This window comes from Miniopterus natalensis, chromosome 13 (genome assembly GCF_054644295.1).
Source record: "Miniopterus natalensis isolate mMinNat1 chromosome 13, mMinNat1.hap1, whole genome shotgun sequence".
Taxonomy (NCBI): Eukaryota; Metazoa; Chordata; class Mammalia; order Chiroptera; family Miniopteridae; genus Miniopterus; species Miniopterus natalensis.
The window spans coordinates 42,159,014-42,182,563 of NC_142093.1; positions in this window are offsets into that span (position 1 = coordinate 42,159,014).

Below are 23,550 nucleotides of genomic sequence, written 5' to 3' on the forward strand. Positions count from 1 at the left end.
TAGAAATTTCAGGCCATTATTTAATGGTTATTTCCTGCTTATCTCTGCACTAAACTATAAGTTCCACGAGGGCTGGGACTATGTCTATCATGTTCATCACTGTGTGGTATGTGCTTGGCTGTGGCAAATGTTGTGCATAGCTCTTTCCTCCCCCCTGGCTACTCTACCTCTTCCTTAGTGATTGAATTTCAGTTCTGTTCCCAGGATCCCGTGCCCATCCCCAAGGGCCAAACCACAACTGTCTAAGCCAATGAGGCAATCCTATTCTCCTTTGCAGTGATTGGTCTACAGATGGCCATGTGACCCAGTTCTGGTCTTCTGGAAAGATCTCCCCTCTTAGCGAAAACAATTCTGATCTTTTCCTTCCTCCTTAGAATCTTGTTGTATATCTTAGTCTGCTTGAGTCACCATAAGAAATGCACCATAAACTGGGTGGCTTAAAAACCAAAAACATATTTCTCACAGTTCTGAAGGTTGGAAAGTCCAAGATCAAGATGTTAGCCAATTCGGTTCCTGGTGGGAACCCTCTTCTTGGGTTTCAGATGGCCACCTTCTGCTGTGTCCTCACAGGGAAGAGAGAGAAAGAGATGATCTCTCTCCTGTCTCTTCTTATGAGGGCACTAATACCACTCATGAGGGCTTCACTCTCATGACCGAATTACTCCGCAAAGGCCCTAACTCCCAATACCATTATATTGTGGATTAAGCTTCAATATGTGAATTTTGGAGGGACACAAATACTCAGTCCATAGTATCATATAAGGTTGTGAGACTTGGAGCTGTGGGAGCCATTCTGGAACCATGAGGAGAGATATAGCTGCCTCACTGAAGGCAGCTGAGGAGGGAGATGGGGAGAACCACGTTCCCGCTGGCTTGGTTGAACCAAGCTGCACCAGTCTTGGCACTGCCTATGTTTAGACTTCTGGTTCTGTGAGATAATTAAAGATCTTCATCATTTAAGGCACTGTCCGTGAGGGATTTTACTTGCAGCCAAAATACTAGCACAGTGTCTGGGACATGGCAGGAATAAATATTTCAGTTGACAAGCATGTCCTCACCACAACCCCAGGATTCCCTAGAAAAAGAGGATCTACCTTAAGGAAAAGCCATGCTAATCTTCTGCATTCCAGAAAGAAGCCCCTAATGACTGGGAGTAGCTGAGAAATGTCTGTTGTTTTGACTTTCACTGTGAGGAGGAGGTGAGGAGGAGAATGATTCCATTATGGATGATTTGGGTCCTTCAAAGCAAATTACCCTATTTAAATGTCAAACACTTCTTCCCAGTTGATTAGCTTTCTCTGCCCAAGTCCCACAAGGGTGTTTGCCAGCTGGGAACTGTATGCCATCTGCTGAGCTTGAGGCAGACTGAACCACAGGCAGATGCTCTATCCTAGAAAGAGAGAGCAAGGAAACTTGTCTCTGGGAAATCCCTCAACCCCAAACCTTCCTCCTACAAACACAGAATTGAGGACTCTGCAGGACACCTAAGCACCACAGAACCAACCAAGGGGATTCGGGGCCTTCCAGGGGGCTTTGGAAGATGCAGAATGCCTGTGAGACAGGTTAGCAAACCAGGACAAGAGGAATAAGGAAACTGAGACAGTTAAATGGCCAAGCAGTTTACAGCCATCTAATAAATTACAAAATCTTATCTTTTCTAACCAGGGATGCTTGAGAGTAAATGGTTACACTTCTCCTCAACCAGAAGGTAAATAGCCTAAATCACCCTACTCTGACAGAAATCCAACTAATTTCATTTGTGCCAATCACACCCAAGGATGGATGAAGTCAGGGGAATAAATCTCATTTTGGCGCATCAGCATAAAGCTGATGAATATTCTATTGAGATCCTCTCCTAAGACCTCCTCTAAAATCCCCACCTTTAGAAAACATAAAAACCTTCAAGACCCAGTGCAGGCTCTCCCTGGAGCATGCCCATGTCTTTCTTCCCTCTTAGGCGTGCATCCTTACTTTTCTCTCCTAAACTCTAAAGGTCCCCATGAGACTTACAACCAGAGGAGCAATGGGCAGCAGCAGCTCATCCTGGGATTACCCCCGAACCTGTCTCCAAGGTCTCCTTTTCTCTGACTTTTCAGTGAGCTAACAGCAGCCCCCAGTGGCTCACTTCTTTCCTATAACATTTCCAGAGAGCAAAAGCAGAGCATTGCTTCGACTCTCTCCTATTGCTCTTCTACCCGAATCCCATGCTTTGTTTAACTGTCCCCATTTTTAATAAACACACTCTTAAAATCACCTGGACTCACATTGTGAAATCTTTCCTGCAGAAAGTCAAGTGCCCTCATACTACTGGCCAGCCCAAGGCAGACCTGTTCCAAGGCCTGTTCCTTTTCTGGTGACACCTGGAAGGTCTGGTCCAGCCAGGGGTGGCTGTCTCAGAATGCTGGTCAGCAAGATTCATACCTACAATTACCTTTGTTAACCTGGCTCCCAACAAAAGTCTTGCCCCTCAGGCCCCTGCACTTGGTATTCTCCCTTTGACATTCTCAGGGCATTGCCCACTTTGATATCTCCCTGGCCCAGGCTATTCGAATGATGGCTGTATTGATTATCAATCCAGAACTGCTCTGGAACTACAGCTTACCAAAACGTCATGGTCATACTCCCCACCTCGTGGTATGTGGCCATAGTCCTATCTTGGGGGTGTGATGGCCTCCCGAAGAGGTCACACTTCTCAAGTCTCACACCCTGTTCTCTACATCAGCTACAGCTGGTACTCTTTGGCAAGCCCCTGATTTCAGACAGGGGCCCATGGTTTGAATTGCAGTGGGCGTCTTTTCCTCTGGGCACCAGAGGATAGCTGCTGTTGTTACAAATTCCCCTTATGTCGTCATCCTGAATGTCTTTTCCCCTGACATTCCAACTCTGCCATGTCCTTGTGCCCTCAGCACCGGTGTCAACACCACCTCAGCGCTATGCTCACCCATCATGCAGACTCCTCACCTTCATTCTCCCTCCCACGTCTGCTCATGTTTCTATGCCTCAATCTTTACCTCCCTGGTTTCTCCATCCGACCAAGTTACCAAATGGGTAGCTCCTACTTTCTCTCCATCCCTTCAGCTTGAATGACCCAGTTATGAACGACTTTCCTCCTCTCAGATCCTGTTTGGAACACAACTTCTCAAGTTTATCTGCATGCTCCAACCATTAATAAAAGTCTCCACTTTGCCTGGATTTGATTTGAGTGAATTCACCTTTCTTTTGGCCTTCCCCTAGGGCAAGAGATCCGGCAAAATGGAATTTGGGGACTTGCAAAGTTAAAGACTTGTTCCTGGATTCTGGGGACCCTACACAAGTGTCATCAGGTCAGGAGGCTTTGTCCACCTGCTCCCTCTGATATCTTCCTTCCCCTGGATGTTACCCAGAAGAACTGAGCCTGTATTATGAGTAACGAGAGCAGCCATAAAATCGAACTCATGTCCAAAATCGTTACGATTACGTGATCAACAAGAGAGCCTGAGGATGATGAGGATTGACCCAGAAAAGAAGGCTCTAGTAATAGAGGCAAGAAGGTGGGCTATCTCTGGAGAGTAGGGATTTTAGGGAAAATACTACCACATGAAAATGAAAATGTACTACTCCCACTGAGGCCCTCCTAGTGGCGGTGGAGACTGCTGGAAAAGCTTTGGAAGGCAACTTGGCAAAATGCATCAGGGGCTCCAAAAATATTTAAATTTTTATTTTGACACAGAAATTTTACTTGCAAAAATAAATCAGGAGGAAATAATCCCAAATAAGAAAACAAAGTAATAACATGAAAATGTTTAGTGCACCCCATTCTTATTATAATAGGGAAATGTTGGAACTAACTTAATTATTCGATTCTAGGATAATTAATTAAGTCATACTATATTCCCTTGATAAAATATTATGCAGTCATGAAAATTTTAATTATGGAGATGATAGCAACATAGGAACATAATGAAGTGAAATTTTATGCACACTCTTGATTGCAATGCCCTGAAAATACATAATCATGTCATCAAAGAATGGAAGGGAACACATAAAATGGGAAGTAGCTGTGTTAAGGTGGTAGAATTATTGGTGATTTAAAAAATATTCCATCCAATGTAATGTTACTATGTTTTTTATAGTATATAAAATAAATACATAAAGTGCAAATACTCTGAGAATGGTTAAGAAATGGGGTAAGAACTAGCATTCACTGAGGGGCTATTACATTTCAGCTACTGGGCTAGATATTATTTTACATATAATACCTGATGTAATTTTCTTTTGTCTTCTAAGAGTTATCTCTTTTTACATTTTTACATATGAAAAAAATGAAGCTGAGAGACGCTGATTGAGAAAGAATAGAAGGTGGGAGGAGGGCAGACGAACATTCAGCATGAGTCATAATTTTCCCAGCAGCAGGGCAGTTAAGGAGTGTCAGGGATTAGAAAGCTCATTTTATTCACTGACTACCTGAGAGGACGAGGGCTAGTTCTCTCCTTGGTTTATTTTCTTTTGCTGCTGTCCTGGCAGAGAATTAAGGGATAAACTTGGCAGTGCCTGGTGGACTCCTGGGTTGTTGTACATCTCCGAGTGTCCTAGGGAGCCTCCTTCCAGAGTGGGTGACATCTAGTTGGGCATCATGTCAATACGTGGGGAGACAGGATGTGGCTAGGAAGTCCCCCTGTGGAGATGGCCCAGGGGTGGTGGTGTGATAGGCATCTTGAAGTGCCTAGACCAGGGGCTTACGGAGTCCAAGAGAAGACGGGAAAGGAGTGCACGAGGAGGGAGCTGAGGACGTGGCGGTAAAGAGAAACGGTGAAAGTCAGGGCAGTCAGGGAGCAGGTGCGGTGAGTGGGGGCACTGAGAGCTTGCGGGACAGGCAGTTATGGCTGGTGTTAAAGTTTCCAGACGATGGCATGTTCCAGGTTGTGATCCTAGAAGTGTGACTGTTATGGACTGAATTGTGCCCCCCTCCCCCAACCCACACATTCAAGCTCTAACCCCCAGTGTGACTATATTTGGAGATAGGGTCTTTATGGAGGTTATAAGGGTGGGGTCTTAATCTAATGGGATTGGAGTCCTTATAAGAAGAGGAAGAGACAGCAAAGAGCGCCCCCCCGGCCCCCCACATGCACACAAAGGAAAGGCCAGATAAAGATGCAGTGAGGAGGTGGCTGTCTACAAGCCAGCTCTCACCAGGAACTGAATTCGCCAGCACCTTCATCATGGACTCCCAGTCTCCAGAACTGTGAGAAAATAAATGTCTATTGTTTAAGCTCCCCGAGTCCTTGATATTTTGTCACGCAGCCCGAGTGGACTAATACAGTGCCTAAACCAGAGAGGGGTGGGGGAATCTATGCATGTGGCTAAGATGGTCAAACTGTGGGATGGTTCACCTACATAGTTGATAAAAACCCCCATGAAGATGACTAGAAAATGAATAATAATGTGAGCTAAAGCTACTCAGCACTTACGGGCCAAGAAATCTAAGCACTTTCAATTCATTAACTCACTTAATCTTCTACCAGCCCCATGAGATAGGCCCTGCTATTTCATCCCCATTATACGTGTGGAGACACTGAGGCACAGAGAGGTGAGGTGGTGCATCTAGTCACAGTAGTGGTGCTTGAGCACACACTTGGGCTCCGGAGCCCACACCCCTAACCACTGTTCTGTACTGGGGAGTGGGGAATGCTACGAGCCAGCGGCCAAGGAAGGGGTATACACAGAGAGGTGAAGGAAGAAGGGCTCACCAGACTCATCTGCCAGATCAGCGGCGCAAATGTGGGTGACAAGAGGATGACAGACGGGAGAAGGGGCCTCATTGCTGCTCATCCAGAAGGAGGTACAAACCTAGCGTTGAGTTCAAGGGATGCAGGATTTTTGTATGAGAATTACTGTGATAAAAGAGTCCCTGTAAGAAATAGGGAAACTATATGGTACCCCAGGGCTGAGGGAGAGGACCCAAGAAAAGACAAACTTGGAAGGAGTACAGACCTTATTGCAGACGGTGTGATCCAGCCCAGCCGAAGCTGGCCGGTTTGTCCAGCCTGAGGCTGGCCTGGAGCTGCAGGGTGGGTATTAAGCTACCCTGCTGAATGCAGGGGGGAGCAGGAAGTCAGCACACGGTGGCGAGGGCGCAGCAGGTCTTCAGGGCCTGTGTACTGGACAAGGGGGGGGGGGGGGTTGCAGGGGAGTGGCAGCTCCGTGTGGTTACAGAGGCAGAAGTCCTGATTACATTACCTACCAACTGAACTTAGAAATCGGGAGCTGCTTCACTGAGGGTTTTGGCTCAGGATCACTCATGTGGGGAGATCAGTAGGGATGTGGCAGGGGCTGTGGTCATTTGTGGGGAGAAAGGAGGGAAGGAAAGAGGGAAAGAAGGAAGGAAGGAAGGAAGGAAGGAAGGAAGGAAGGAAGGAAGGAAGGAAGGAAGGAAGGAAGGAAGGAAGGAAGGAAGGAAGGAAGGAAGGAAGAAGGAAAAAAGGAAGGAAGGAAAAAAGGAAGAAAAGAAGGGAGGGAGGGAGGGAGGGCGGGAGGGAGGGAGGGAGGAAGGAAGGAAGGAGGAAGGAAAAAAGGAAGAAAAGAAGGGAGGGAGGGAGGGAGGAAGGAAGGAAGGAAGACAGGCAACACTCAATAGTAGGTAAACACCTTGGTGTTCTCCTTAAATATTGGATTTTCCATAAAGCCCCTGGCTCTTCTGACAGTGTCCCTCCCATGTGTTACGAGCTAGTTAAGTGGTGGAAGTGGATAGACTCAGAGGGGGCTGTGCTCTGTGAACAAAGGCACAACTATGTAAATTTAAATCAAACTACCCCCAACTCTGAATCCCCATACTGCCGGATGCAAGAAAGTGAACCTCATCAATATTGGGATATTAAAATGTATTTCTTCTTTATCTCACAGTGGTATAAAGGTTCCAGGGGCTGAGGAGATGGGGAAAGGGGGAGATATTCAGTGGGTATAGAATTTCAGTTTAGCAAGATGAAAATATTCTAGAGATCTGTTTGCACAATGCTGTGCATATACTTTACTGTACTGTACACTTAAAAATAGGTGAGATGGTAAATTTTGTGTTATTTATTTTTTAACCACATGTTTTTTTTGTTAAAAGAGAAAAATACAAGGAAGTGTGTTACTTAGCTGACCTCAGAGCCTAATAAGCCCAGCCTATTGCTTGGTTTCACAGGACATTTTCAGGGTCTCCAAATAGTCCATCTGGAGAGAAAAGGGAAGAGGAATTCTCTCCCAGCTCCAAACCCCCCTCTGTCTCCCACTGGTCAGTCACCCACAGGGTGTGATTCCACTATAGTCTAGCTTGTGTCACCTGGCTACTCCAAAAGTTTGCTGGTTTGCAGTGGCAGCCCTGTGTCTGGAACATCCAATTTGTGGCAGTGGGGGCAGCAGCAGTGACCTGGCTCCACAGTCACAAGCTGTCACGAGGACCAGAAACAAGGTATGCGGCCCTGGCCAGTGTGGCTCAGTTGGTTGGGTGTCACCCTGTGCACCAGGAAGTTGCTGGCTCGATTTCTGGTCAGGGCACATGCCTGAGTTTCAGCTTCGATCCCCAGTAGGGGGCAAGCAGGAGGCAGTCCATCAATGATTCTCTATCTCCTCTTTCCTTCCTCTCTCTCTAAAACCAATAAAAACATATTAAAAAAAGAAAGAAAAGAAATAAAGGCATGTGGGCAGATCTGAGTGGCTCAGAAACTGAGCCCGGCACAGTCATCCTGTGGCCTCTAAATTAATCTGAAATCAGGAAGGGAGCTATATGGGGACAGAGTTGTTTATCACCAGAAATGAGAAGGAAAACATAAAATAGCAAATTGTTGTGTGAAGGTCTTAGTCGAGCAAGCCATTTATCCAAAAAGCAGACAGGTGACGGTTACCTAGGTAAAACATTTTCTGCAGAGGAGAAGCATTTTGATGGTTCCATGCAGCAAAATAAAGGCCCATACTATTGGTGACTGTTCTACTGTGGCTGTAGCAAGCAGTTTATAAAACTCAACTAATGAATGGAAGAAAACTGCATTTATTAAAAGGACATGGTATTGATGGGAACACATTTTAATTTTCAAAATATCACTTCAGAGAGTAAATCCATCAATGTAAGACAGCTGACCCGGATCGAGATTTTATTATCCTTCCCTCTTGGGAAATTGGCAATAAAAAATAGGGTCAAATCCCTTTTATTTATATTGCATTTGCATTGTGCTTTGGAGAACAGATTGCCGCACTAATTAAGCTGAGCCGATTCTTGTGAGAACTACTTGCTTTTATTAGCAAACATTTACTAATCCAGAGGCTTTCCCTCCATTTAGTCAATTGTTACAGCTACTCCGGGTGTAGCGGTTTTTATTTCCCTCTCTATTCAGAAGTGAAGAAATGGACTCAAGGTCATTTGGATGGAGCTAGAACTAGAAGAGATAATGGTTTTTGTCAGCTATGGTTTAGGGTCTTATAACACAAGGAGTCCCTAGAAGAGTGAAGCAATTATTAAGACAATACAATTGTCATGAAGGTGCAATTTGTCTCCTCTGCCTTTTTTACTTCCCTTTTCACCCCAGAGACCTCTGAGGTGTCCTGACTTTGAAAAAAGACTCTCTTCTTCCCCAGCTCCCAGGCAGCTTTGTGGCCCCCAGGCAGCATCCATGGGCTCAACCTTTGCTCTTTCTCCGTTGCATTCCCAGAGGATGCTTCTCGGGTGATGAGTCTGAAATAGGTCCTAGTCTCATCTAAACTAGAAACAGATCCTCTTAGTTTTGTATCTCCTAGAAAGTAAATTAGCCCATGAGTAACTCCAGGCACTGTTACCAGGCCTAGGTGAGACATTTATGGCTGGTTGAAGGGAAGGAGATCCAACACTCCTATGGTGGCAGTTGTCAGGACACTCCCCTCACTCTCCACTCCCATCATATCCCCTCACCCTTATCACTAACGCTTTGGCCTGACTCCCGACTGTGAGCACCTGCATTCCTTACCTTGGGCTTTTCCCGTGCAAGCTGCAAGTGGCCTCAACCCCAGCAGCCCTCAAACAACTGCGAGGAGTTGATGTATATATAAATACCGCAGCTCCCTCTCTCCTGGGGTGGGACCACTCAGGCCACATGCTCTGCATTGGCTCCCAGAGTTCCACAGTAGAATCAAGCTCCAGGGGCCACAGTGGTAAGTTGCTGATATGCTCCTTTTACGGGCTTCCTTCCCTCCTCAGCTCACTTCCCTGCTCCCCTAGTGGTGTTTCCTGCTATTGTTTCTTAAATAAACCACTTGGGAATTCTGGCTTCAGGTTGGCTTCTGGAGGAACCCAAATGAAGACAACCTCTAGAATCTTAAAACAAGCTTTATTTCCCAAAGAGTCCCTGATGCTGTGCTTTCGTTTTAGCCGAGGTCTGCGCCTGTCTACGACTTTGATTTGCCCAGAACTGAAGGGAATCTGGGTGTCTGAGTTCCCCATACCTCATTATTTTTCAAAGTTGTTTTCCAAAGCCAGGAGTTCTCTATTCTTACCTGAATTAGCTCTTTTAGATATAAAGTTTAATTACTGTATTATATTCTATGAGAGAAGCATGAGCCTGAAATTTAATGAGTTGATCTTTCCCCCTCCTTTTATTTTCTCTAGTGATAGGAGTATTTAGCATTTGGCTAAATCTCATACACTCTGATTTGCAGCTGAAAATACAAAAATGGATGAACTAAGAACTTAACTCCTCAAATGAGAAAAGATGAGAGCAAAGTATTTAAGGGAAGCAGGAGGAAGAGAGAAAAAAATAAAAGCAGAAATTAATGAATAAAACATACAAAATTATAGAATTAATACATCAAAAAGAAAAATATTTTTTTAAAAAACAAATATTTATGTAAACCCCTGGCAAGTCTGTTCAAGATAAAAGAAAACATAAACAAAGTTAACTGTCACAATACATTGCACTAATCAATCGAAGGATGCCTTTTTATCACAACCATTTTCAACACTGTTTGGAAGTTGTTGTCCAGAGTTACTCTAACTTTCATCCATGAACACAGGTTTTACAAGCAGTGGTAACTGTAGAATTTCTAGCTAGGAAAGGCTAAAGGACATATGCCTATGGGAAGGGGATATTTCAGATTGGGACTGCTATTGTCCTGCAGTATATTAATGGATGCTTTCAGGGGTCCTAGGTACTAGTGATGCAAGGTTAGATAAGTTTAACTATATTACTTTATCATATAACTTTTAATGCTCTCAAGTGTAACTTGTGAACCCATGAGAGGAAGATAAAGAACCTAGCATTTTCCAAATTCATGGTGCACCAAGGTTTTTTGGACCATGGATTGGGCAACATTGTTCTAGGGCATATAGTGAGGCAAGAACTAAGAAGGAAAACAAAAAAGATCTATAAGTATATTTACAAAAAGATAATCATTTTCAGATGATGTGATTATTTCTCTTTAAAATTTAAGAAAACCCAATTGAAAAACTATATGGCCAGCCACAACATTAATAGTTTTACAATATGTCAGCAAAACCAGTTAAAAATAAAATAAGAAAAATATTATATTGAAATATTACTTTTATTATTAAAAATATAAAATTCCTAGGAATAAAATTAATAAGAAATGTATTTGATTTGTATGTATGAAGCAAACCAAAAAGTGTTCCTAAAGAACAGAAAAGAACAAGTGTAAAGCACTTTCAAGATTGTGAAGTTGTTAATTTCTCAAATTAATCTATGGAAGTAATAGAAACAAAAAAATTAATGGAGATTTAAAAAGGAATTTAATGCAATAATTATAAAAGTTACCTAAACCCTTTTTATTTTCACATTGTATTTTTTGAAATAGAAATGCATATATATTACTTTTGTAAGGAAAAAAATAGCTATAAAAATTAAATCAGTAAATAGAGCAAAGAAATATTTGGAAAATCAGTTATATGGGAAGGACTTACTTTACTTTATAGAAACAGAATATATAAAAAGATTATGAAGATATAACAATTAAAATTTCATAGTGCTGATTTAAGACAATAGACTTCCTCACTCTAGAACGCAAAATATCTTAAAGTGTAGTAGATGAAGTATTACAAATCAATAACGAAGAGATGAATTATTTAATAACTTGTGCTGAGAAGATTGGTTATTTTCAAAAGTAATATACTCAGAACCTCACTGTAAAGTATATGTAAAGCCTTAAAAAAACCTGAAGAAGACAGATGGATATGTATTTAATCACTGAATAGGTAAGCGATTTCCAAATAGAAAACAATGGAAGGAATTACAAAGGAAAAAACATAGATTTGCTTACATAAAATTTTAAACTCTTCCACCTTTCGAAACTATGTAAAAAAGAAAACAACAAATGGGAATTATGATTTTTACTTATAGGAGTGATTAAAAAAATTCCAAGGCTTCAACTGAAAAATGAACAAAGAATATGAAGACAGGGAATTTGGAGAGGAGAAATCATAAATGTCTAAGGAACATATAAAAATGTACATTAACTTCAGTGTTAATGAAAAATGGACAATAAAAACAATAATGAATTGCCAACTCTTGTTGGAAATTGGAAACCGTATCTTATCTGAGACAGAGATAGCCCACTGTCACCTCCCCCATTCCAAATATGTGCCCCTCCCCCTCCGTGGTGTAGAACTGGGAAGTGCTGAGCAGACAGGGGCTACTCATTCCAGTAACCCACGTAGTTGGGTGCAGCCATGGGGCTGGGTTCTAGCCAATGGACCATTAGTGGAAGTGGTATAAGCTTTTTCTGGGCCTTGCCCGTAAAGCCTCCCGTGCAGAAATACATCATGCTTTTTGTTCCTCTGGCTGCCCAGAGTGACCTTGAGAGCCAAAAGTTAAAGAAAGCAAAGTCTTGTCAATTCTGGGTCCCTGAAAGACCTGCTAATCTATTCACATACCCGCTTTTTTTATGTGATCAAAAAATAAATTTCTATTGTGTCTGAGCCAGCATACATTTTGGGGTCTATTTGTCACAGTAGTTAGCCTACCACAACCAATCTAGCATCCCAGGAGACTTTTGACTTTTCCTACCCCAAGAGACTGTGTGCTGCCAACAAATGGGGCTGGGTGGGACATATGGTCTCTATTGCAACTACTCAGCTCTGCCGTTGCAGAGTGAAAGCAGTTACAGACAGCACATAAATGCATGGCTTGTGGCTGTGTTCCAATAAAATTTTATTTATAAAACAGGTAGCTGGCATGATTTAGCTTCAGGGGCTGCCAGAGGACTGTTCCATCCCTTTGTCCTGTTGTGTTTTTCTTCAAGGCACTCACTACATGACATATCATATTGGGAGCTCCCTAGGAAGAGAGATGGTTTCTGTCTTGTTTACTAGTGCATTTCCAGCATGCAGAATAATGACTAGTTCATCATAGGCCCCTGATAAATATTTGTTGTAGGTTTGGTAAAATTGGTCGATTCATCTGCTGCTGCTGCTATAATTGTTAATTTTAGTATCATATTTCTGTAAAACAATGTGGTAGAACTTATCAAGAACCCTAAAATATTCATTGATTTTGACTTTTCCACTTCTAAGAAATAAACAGAAAAGCTTATCACTTCATTATTTATAATAATTATAATTAGAAAAAATAAGCCCAAATAGGGTGACAGTTAAGCAAATGAAAGTATAAACCTCTAGGTAAAATATTTTGAAACTATAAAAATTAGTACAAAGAATTTTTAATGACAAGGGAAAAAGGTTTAATTTAATTTTCATTGAGAAAGAAAGATACAAAACTACATGTAATGTTTTAAAATATGCATTTAAAAAATGTAGCATCAAATGAGGAGAGAAAACAGTGGTTATTTTGTCTATATCTGACTAGGTCCTCTTCGTGTGGCCCCTACCACCTGAGTAGTGGAAAAAAATTAGCATTTAGTTTTCTTCTTATTTATGAGAGTGCTAAATGGGTGGGACAATCCTCTCTCTCCTCTAGGGAGAGAGAAAACCTTGGGGAGGTAAAATCAGAAGCAGCTCTCAATTTTCACTTTCTCTTTTCCCACAGTGCCTCAGGCCCTGTGAGAAGCGGGTGTCTCCTTCCCTCTCCCTACAGGAATCCTTATGGTTAAGTCAAGCCTAGACCTTGTCTGCTAAAGAGAGGAGTAAAGAATGCAGGCTACCTGCTCTCTGTAGCCTTACAATGGACTTACAATACTTTTGTTTTGCAGCATAATCTTTTTTTATGTGTTGGAAATATTAACTCATTTTTTTCCCCTCCTAGCTCTCAACTATACAAAATCTTAAATTGGGCATGTATTGAGAAGACAAAAGAGAAAAGTCTATTAATAATTTTCAAAACATTACTCTTCTAACAAAAGTAACATGCTAGAAAAAGAACCTGGGAGAAAATACCCTGAAATGTAAGTAAGGATTATTGCTAAATAATAACAGATTATTTATGGGGATAATGGATGCTTAAAATGTTCTTTTTTAGGGTTTTCTGTGTTTTTAATTTTTCCAAAATGAATATATATAATTTTATATTAAGAATAAAATTATTTTTAAACTAAAAACATGGATTAGAAACGAATAATTTCATTGCATTCTTTTAAATTCTTGTTGATTTCTTCTGATACTACCATCTATAAGTGTTCTAAGACTTTAAAAAATAGAATTCTGTTCCTTAAGAGAGTGGTTTTATCTTTTTAAATTTCACAGACCTGCCCTTCATTCCCCCAAATAATTCAAGAAGTGATCCAAAGTGGTAAATGTTTTATTTTCTTCAAACAACCTCCCCAAAACTCCAGAACCCCAAACTAAGTTTTTTAAAAATATATTTTTATTGATTTTAGAGAGAGGAAGGGAGAGGGACAGACATAGAAACATCAATGATGAGTCATTGATCGGCTGCCTCCTGCACGCCCCCTGCTGGGGATCCAGCCCACAACTGGGCACGTGCCCTGACTGGGAATTGAACTTCGATCTCCTGGATCATAGATCCATGCTCAACCGCTTAGCCATGCTAGCTGGGCCCAAACTAAATTAAAAAAACAAAATTAATATAAACACAATATATATATAATCTCAGGATAGAGAACAGTCTAAAAAAATTCAATAATTTTAACTTTAGAATAAACAACTACATTTAAAAAATTTAGTTTTTATTTCATCTGAGTTGAGAGGACTTGCTAAAAATAATTATGGCATTTGGGAGCCCAGGGTCTGACAGCTTTGGGCAGAGGGGTGAGCATTGAAGGGAGTGAGGTTTTGGCACCCAAGGAAAAGCAGCGCCAAGTTTCCACAGGCCTGAGGAGACCTGGCACCACTGGGAAGAGCCATTTCCTGTTTGCTCTCTTTCTGCTCACTGTTTCTCTCTTTTTAAAACTATTTTTTGATGCCTTTCCCCTTTCTCTTTGTTCATCTTACCTTATTGATGTAACACATGCTGTACACCTGCTACTACACAATAGCCACACTTAGCATTCTCTCTGTGAACTGAATACAGTCATCTAAATTATGACCGTCCTGGGGCATCTTTACTGAACTGAATACCTAAGTATGCAGACATTCGGCCCTGAAGGCTGATATTGGATATTTATTCTGCAGAACTTCCGTTTCTGTGGGGCGATCAGTCTCAGGCAACAAAGACAAAATGACACCATTTGAAATAAGCAAAAAGTTTTTTTTTTTGACAACCATTTTATTGTTTGTATCCCAGGCAAGACGCCTCTTCTGCACCAACACTGTGCTCACATGGTGTGCATTTATTTATCTTAGAGAAGGTAGAACCCCCCCTCGGCTCCCTTCACATTGTGTAAATACATCTCTCTTGCATCAGACTTTTGATACTTTAGGCGCCCAAAGACCAGAGACTCTACAGTCATAGGGTTTGAGTTTTTCTGTTTTGTTTTGTTTTGTTTTTTATGCTCATCATATCTGAGAAAGGAAAAAACAGTTCCTGACATCCAAACACTGGCCTGACCCAACTAACTTTGGTGTTGTTAGCAGGTGGCTGGATACTCACGGCTGAGTCATGTTCACCTGTTGGACATAAACAATCTACAGAACACGGACATCAGACTGGGCCACTGTGGGAATGGGATGATGTGAGACAGAACAAGGCCACTTCCTAATTTTATGTAAACCCTGGGCCACCCAAGCACTCCCTTATTCTTGTTTATAGGAATGACTGTTGCTTCCTTCCCAGCTATAGCTTTGTACCTGCCCTGGTCTGCCCTCCCTGTAGATCAGATATATGGAGATACCCACCCATAGAATTGCCCACACTTTCTGACTGTCTCTGACATTGAGCAAATCTCTGCTTCCTTAAACCCTCCCCCAAATCACCAAACCAAAGCCCCAGTTCTCTAATAGGTTATTTCCAGCACCTTCTCACAGAGATGCCCAGTGGTCCTCTGTGGTACGTATTCTCTGTCCCCTGCAATGAGATATAAACCCAGTGTCTTCTACTACAGGCACATTCCTGGTGGTCTTTGGCAGGAGAGCCAGCCACCCAAAGGAGACACACACCTAAAGGAGATGTGATGCCTTATTAGAAGGAAAAAGGCCAAGCTGCATTAGGCTCTGGAGCCCTCTGGAAAATTCTTAAAGCACATCTCAAACCTAAGTTACTGATTTCAATCCTTGGAAGTCTAACAACAAGCTACACAATTACATGGCGATAGATCCACAGGTCATGTAACAGGAAATGAGAGTAGATTTCCTCCTTAAGACACGTGGCACCCTAAAATAATTCCAACCATGATGGACTGTCTCCAAGCTGTCCCATGGGATTATTAAGACCTGCATGTAAAAGAATTTCAAGCAGTTTCAGGAGAAACCTCACTGACAATGACGACGCAGTTGCCTCCAGGCTGGTGTCCCTACCTTCAGCCACCTCATTAATGAGCCATGTTTGCTGAAGGGCGATAGTGGAACCAGCTAGCCCAGCAATGGAAGCTCCTGTCACTGCTCTCCCTGGGTACAGGTAGAGAGCTCAGGCTAACTCTTCTGAACAAACCTCATTAGCTGGCAAGGTTACCCCCATCACTATTCTTAAATTTTAGTGAAAGACTGCTAAAGACAGCATTGTGTTGGTGTTTTGGGGTCTGTGGCGGATGTGCATGAGGTGGGCTGATGGGCTCTGTGTTCTGGGCTTTGATCAGGAACAAAGTGCGCTGATCAGAAACACAGAGCTGGAGGCCTAGGTTCATGGCTAGGGATAGGAGAGCCAGACCTGGCTTGGGCTGACCAAGGTTGAACATGAGACAAACCTCTACTTCTTTCGGACACAGTTCTAGGAAAAAGTGAGCCTCCTAAAAATGTTGGGGAATATGAACAAGATTCTGTCTTTATGTGCAATAATGGGCTGGTCATTTTATTGTGATATTTGATGGGGTGCTATTCCATACACTTGCTATTCCATACCTTTGCTCATTTTGTTAGCCCTGCATAGACTATCTGGAGAGCTGGTATAGAATAGTCAGGAACCAGGCTGTTTGGGTCCAGAGCCCACCTCTACTACTTACAGACCTTCAACAAATCTGACTCTTCTAAGTCTCAGTATTCCCATCTGTAGTATGGGGATGGCAAATGGCTCTTACCCAATGTGGCTGTTGTGGGGGCTAAATGATGTGTGTGCTTTGTGTAGAGACAGATGCAGAGTAGGTGCTCACTAAATATCAACCACTGTTATTATTATTAACATCTTTCTGTATTTTCTACTTATGGTATCACCCTCATCCGTTAGGCTCAGCTCAAATGCCAGCCTCATGGTTGTCTTCTCTTTTTACTCTCACCTCCCTGATAATTTCATTTAGTTCTATGGCTTTAAATACCATGTGTAGTCTGATGTTTTTCAGGTTGAGAACTTCATTCTGACTTCTCCTGTGAACCCCATATTCACATAACTAACTGCCCATGTGATGTTTCCACTTGGATGGCTATTAGGTACCTTAAATGTGACTTGTCTCAAACAGAACTTTTGATTGTATGACCTCAATATGCTCCTCCTGCAGCCTGCCCCATCTCAGAGGATGGGAGCTGTATTCCCCAGTTACTCAGGCCAAAACATCTGCAGTCATTATTGTCTCCTCTCTTTCTCTCACACTGACCTCCAATCCACCAGTAAGTGGCCCTAGTTTCACAATATATCTAGAAGTAGACCACTTCTCTCCACCCCACCATTCCCAGCCTGGACCAACCCCCCCCCCCCCCCTTCTCTCTGGGTTTTCACAGTAGCCTCCTCATTGGTCTCCCTGCGTTCACTGTTGTGTCCCTACTGGCTGTTCTCAACACTGCAGCCAGAATGATCCTTTAGTGACTTGTCAGGGTGTCACATCTCTGCTCAAAACAACCTGTCTTTCCTTCTTGCTTGGAATAAAAGCTCAGGTTCTTAGTATGTCTTCTACCCAAGGCCCTACATGTCCTGATAGCAATCCACTCCTTCCTCCACGTGAGATGGATGAATCTCACAAATATAATGATTGAAAGAAGGCAAATCCAGGAGAATACATGTTATATGCTTTTATCTATATAAAGTTGGAAACAGGCAGGACTTATCTATGGAGACTGAAGTCAGGATGGTGGTCCCTTGGGAGGGGGGATGGTGAGTGATTGAGGGGGGCATGAGGGGCTTCCTAGGTGCTGGTCATGCTGTTCCTTGACCTGCATGATTGTTGCATGGGTACGTTCACTCTGTGACAGTTCATAGAACTGCAGCCTTAGTCTTAACACTTTCCTGCAGGTTTGTTATTCTTTAAGAAAAAGACTTTAGGGGAGGGGTGGGACTGGGGAGTAAGGGGCCAATGGGGGAGAAAAGGGAGACATCTGTAATACTTTCAACAACAAAGAAAAATTAAAAAAAAAAGACTTTAAAATCACCCATTGGGTTTTCAGATCTATAGGTAGAAAGATTCTACTTTCCCTAAATTCTTACCCAGGGCTTTAAACCCTGTCCTGGTGACTTCTGAGTATGAAGCTGTAGGTTAGGATTGGCAAAAACATGTCCCATGACAACTCCACTCAGTGGTGGTGCCCGGAGCGTTGAGCAGAGAGGGTCTTGGGCTCAGCTTCTGGGCTCAGCAGCAGCAGGTGCTAAGGCCAGGAGAGACGTATGTCATGATCAAGGGAGACATAATTGGCTGCACATGTACTGGTACTGGCCAATCCTACTGACAGAACAGACATGTGCTAGTCAGTTTCTGTTTTGTAAAGCAGACCCTGATTTGTGCCAACACAGAACTGACTTGAGATTTCAGAAGCTCCACCGGGAGCCATAGACATTCCCTCGCGTCTCTGTGCTTCTGATTTCTTTGATGATCCACCACTTTCTCAATCCTGCCCCCACCCCCTCAGACAGCACCCGCTATCGCTGCAGTGCTGTGAGGTCTGGCAGCACCCCCTGAATGGCAGGCACTCAGCGTTTCATCTTCCCGGCGCCCAGCCAGCCTCCAGCAGGCCCCTGACCCCACATCCAGCTGCCACCTCTGCCTGGGCAGCCAGGGGGCCCTGAAAGTGCCACCAGACCGTGGCAGATGTCCCCCAAAAGGCACCAGTCAGGGTGAAGTGGGTGCCCATGATGCCTTCCTGCCCTTCCAACACAAGGAGACGGCTCGCCCCTCAGCGTTTTTGTACCTGCTGCTTCCTTGGTTTGAAACTTCTCACTTAGGGTTAAGCCTAGAGCTGCTCCCTTCAGAGAGGCTCCCGTCGCCACCCTTGGTCATTCCGCTGCTCAGTAATTCGTTCAACAAACAGCCGTTGAGCGCCTCCTACGCCGGGGCCAGGCGCTGTTCTCAGCGCAGTGATGCAGCAAAGAACAAGCAGAGGAAACCCCTGCTCTCCAAGGAGCATATGTCTAATGGAGAGGAGTCAAATAATTAATGAGTAGACATAAATAGATATTGTATCCGGTGGCGACAAGCACTGTGAAGAAAATTCTACAGGGAAAGGAGAGGGGAGATGAGGGCAGGGGATGGAGGCAGTGCCGTTTCGGGCAGCGTAAGTTAGGGGGCCTATTTACAAGGTGACAGCTGAGTTGAAAGCTGGAAAAAGTGAGAAAATGAGCGAAGGGAATGTTTGGGCAACAGCATTTGGGCGCAGGGAACGGCGAGTGCAGTGGCTCTGAGGAGGGAGGGCCGCCTCTCCTCTCTCACACCTTCTATCATGTGGTCCCATTTATTTTCTTCATAGCGCCTTTTTCTCCTTGAAATTATTTATTTTCTCACTGACTTACTGTTTATGTTATGTTAAGGTGGCTCTGTGAGAGCAGGGAGCTCACCGATTGTCACAGTGCTATCCTCATGCTTAGAATTGAGCCTGGTTAAAAAAAATATATGCCCCATAAGTGGGAATGACTTGTTAACTTCATGGTGAGTTGGGCTCCCTTAGTGCAGGCCACAGAAACTTACAAAGAAAAGCAAAGCCAAACTAAACCAGAAGGGAATTTTTTGGAAGGAGGTGAGAGCTTCACAGAATTGTAGGCGAGGCTGGAGAGCAGGATAGCAAGGCCTTGGAGAGCACGGAGCAGCCACCAGGACAGTCCTTGAGTTCTGGTGGCAGGAATGGATGGACGTCCCCACACAGTTCTGCAGAGGACATGACTCAGCTGTTTCTCTCCCTGTGACTTTCCTCTCAGGAATCCGGTGGGCAATGGGGCAGGCTTCGTGGGCATGTAACTGTGCTTTGAAGAGCCTTCTGCTTGGTTGAATGCTCTGTTGTTTCCATTTTGAAATTCTTAATAATTGTTGAACAAGGGACCCTGTGTTTTCATTTTATTAAGAATTTAGTAGTTGTTTTTAAGGCAGTTTTAGGTTCACAGCAAAATTGCTCCATGTGTAGGCTTTTGTGTGGATGTAAGTTTTCAACTCCTTTTGCTAAATCATATGGTAAGAGTAGGTTTCATTTTTTAAAAAATGTGTTTTTTTAATTGATTTTTAGAGAGAGGAAGAGAGGGAGGGAGAGAACATCAGTGAGAAAAAACCTTTAATCAGCTGCCTCCTGCATGTCCCCTATTTGGGATGGAGCCCACAACCCAGACATGTGCCCTGACTGGGAATTGAACTGGTGACCTCCTGGCTCATGGGATGGTCAACCAAGTGAGTGACACTGGCCATGGCAATATGTTTCATTTTGTAAAAACTACCAGACTGTCTTCTAAAGTGGCTGTCCCATTTTGCATTCCCGCCTGCAATGAAAGACTTCCTGCTGCTCCACATCCTCACCCACGTTTGATGCTGTCAGTGTCTGAATACAGAGCATGTTAATAGGTGTGTACTAGTATCTCACTGATCTTTTAATTTGCATTTCCCTGATTTATATGATGTGGAGTATTTCTTCATACGCTTATTTGCCATCTATATCTCTTCTTTTGTGAGGTATCTGCTCAGGTCTTTGGCTCATTTAATAGGGTTGCTTGTTTTCTTATTGTTGAGTTTTAAGAGTTCTTTGTATATTTTGGATACTAGTCCTTTATCAAATGTGTCTTTTGCACATTTCTTTTTACCCAGTCTGTGGCTTGTCTTCTCACTCTTTGACGTTGCCTCTTGTAGAGTGAAAGTTTTTAATTTTAATGAAGTCCAGCTTATCAAGTATTTCTGTCATGGATCATGCCTTTGGTGTTGTATCTAAAAAGTTATTGCTGTACCCAAGGTCATATAGATTTTCTCCTATGTTATCTTCTAAGAGTTTTATAGTTTTGCATTTTACATTTAGGAATGTTAAAAAGGTTCCTTTTTTTTTGGTAGGGACAGCAGTGATTCTTTTTGCCTTTTGTTTTCATTGGTACACATGTGTAACAAGAAAGTGGTCTGTGGATCAACAGTTTAGAACTACAAATATAGGCTTGAATTAAACACGTAAAAACACATTTGTGATCCATTTTGAGTTAATTTTTTGAAGATTGTAAGGTCTGTGTCTAGATTCTTTTTTTTTTTTTTGGCATTAGTTTCAGTACCATTTGTTGAAAAGACTATCTTTGCTTCATTACTTTGGAACCTTTGTTTCTTTGTCAAAAATCAGTTGATTATATTTATGAAGGTTTATATTTGGGTTTTCAATTCTGTTACATTGATCCATTTGTTTATTTGTTTGCCAATACCATACTGTCTTGATTACTGTAGTTTTATAGTAAGTCTTAAATCGGGTAGTGTCAGTCCTTCAACTTTGTTCTCCTTCAGTACTGTGTTGAATATTCTTGGTCTTTTGTCTCTATATAAACTATAGAATTACTTTGTTGTTATCCACAAAATATTTTGCTTGAATTTTCATTGGGATTACATCGAGAATCTGGACATCAAGATGGGAATAACTGACATATTGACAATATTGGGTCTTCCTATCCATGAACATAGAATATCTCTCCATGTATTTAGATATTCTTTGATTTTGTTCATTGAAGTTTTGTAGTTTTCCTCATATAGACCTTGAATATATTTGTTAGATTTATACTCTTAAAGAGAAAATCACAGGCCCCAAATGGCATCATTCATACTAAAAGTCCATGATACCAAACCTTGTTTTAATACCTGCTCTAATTGTAGTGTCAACCTGTCTCAGAAATGTAATCCTAATAAATTAGTCTGTAATTTTCTGGTCAAGCACAAGTAAGGTTAATCTGTGACTTGAGGGTTGTGGGCTCAGTCCCCAGTGCGGGGGCGTGTGGGAGGCAGCCGATCAATGACTCTCTCAGCATTGATGTTTCTGTGTCTCTCTCTCTCTCTCTTTTCTGCTCTCTGAAATCAATAAATATATATTTTTAAAAAATCTGCCACATGGGCCCTGTCCATTTTTCACAGAAAGAAGAGGCAGTCTGCATGATATATACTCTTGCCTCCCCCTGCTCCCCTGCCAAAGAAGATGTCCTGGGTCTAAAATATAATCCTTTTTTTTTCTTTTGTTAATAACTCCCTTGCCCTACCCTTCTTCCTACAAAACCCCTTCATTTTATACAACCCCTAGTTGTTTAACAAATCCAGTTAGATCTTCAAATTTATTTTGTTGATTTTTTTAAAACAAAACTAAGAATTTAATTTTGGGGCCTGCTAATATACATGGTACTGTGTCTTCAATGTCAAATTCCACTGTTCATTGCTGGTATATAGGAAAGTGATTGCCTTTTGTATATTAACCCGTTTCAGAGTATTTTCATTTTGCACTGTAAACTGTGTGGCCATTCCTGGGACCAACTTGTGTCATGTATCTACCCCTTGGCCGGAGGAGGGCAAGGGCAGTACACCTGGCAGTTCCCCCAAGATTTTCCCAAAGGAAAATGGAGAAGAGCTACCTGGATTGGGCTGGGAGACAGGCACATGTAGCGACCATGCTAGAATCCTGCCATATACTAGCTTTGTTAGGAGATGAAGGGAGTGGAATTGGCTATGTGCATCTAACTGAGGAGGCAAATCTCATGTCTATTTCCAATCTCACCCATAAATGCTGTTTTCCCCAGGTCAGGCAGTGCTTGGAAACCTGCTGTTTGTTCCCTCATGTCTGTGAATAGTTTTCCCACTTATTCTATACTAAGATGTTATTCAGAGAGGAAGTGTCTCTGAGTATGTGTATGTTTTGTTCTTGTTTGTAAATTATATATAATGTAAACCATCAAATGTAGCTCTTTCAATTTCATGACAACCACAACAGAACTTTATACAAAACAGGAAAAGAATTGGTCTTAATTATGTATTATTTAAACTCCTCCAATGACTGTATTACTGCTTCTCTATGACAAACATTTGAGTCCCAAAAGCATATTCCTGCAGGTCTCTTCGCCTAGTATCCCACTTATTAGGCACTTTTTAAAGAGCTACTATTCTGTTTTGGTGGAATAACCCAGCCAGACAGAGGCAAACCAGCAGCGCCAGGCTAGATGGAAAGTTAATTATATGGCTTGGGGTTCTATTATTGCATGGCCTGGGGTTTCATTGTTACATTTGAATGGGTTTAAAAAAATATAACCAGCTGAGTCCTAGAGACCTTGAAAACTCTCAATCTGCTTTCATTGTTAAGTGATTCTCTCAGTTTTGGGTTCAATGTTGTCAGCAGAACACTCACATTTACCTCCCTGCCCTCCCCAAATCCTGTTGAAATAGCAGAAAAAGCAGGAGAGAAAGACTGCACCCACAAAAGCGTTGTAAAATGGAAAATTCCTAAAAGATAGAAGGTAGAGATAATCCAATGATGGAGAAACCAGCCTAGAGAAAGCGGGAACTCCAACCAGGCTTGGGTGTGGTGTGTAGAGCGGTGACAGCCACTTTTCCTCAGGGACTCTGAACACTTCTGAGCTCAGAGGCCACAACGTTCACCATGTCAGTGACAGGGGGAGGGCAGGTTGTGAGAAGTATTTGCAATTTACAAAGGAAAGATCCAAATCAACATGCAAACATATTAAGAGATTCTGCAAAAAAATGTCAAAATGCCCAGTAGAAAAATGGGCGAGGGTTACTAACAGAAAAATTACCAAAAAAGAAATAAAAATGCTTAAAAAAACACCCTATGAAATAACATTGGACTTCACTATAATCAGGAAACTGCAAACTGAAACTAAGCTGAGACATAATTTCTTATGAAATAGGTGTATCAGCGAAGGTTCTCCAGAGAAACAGAACCAATAGGGTGTGCGTGTGTGTGTGTGTGTGTGT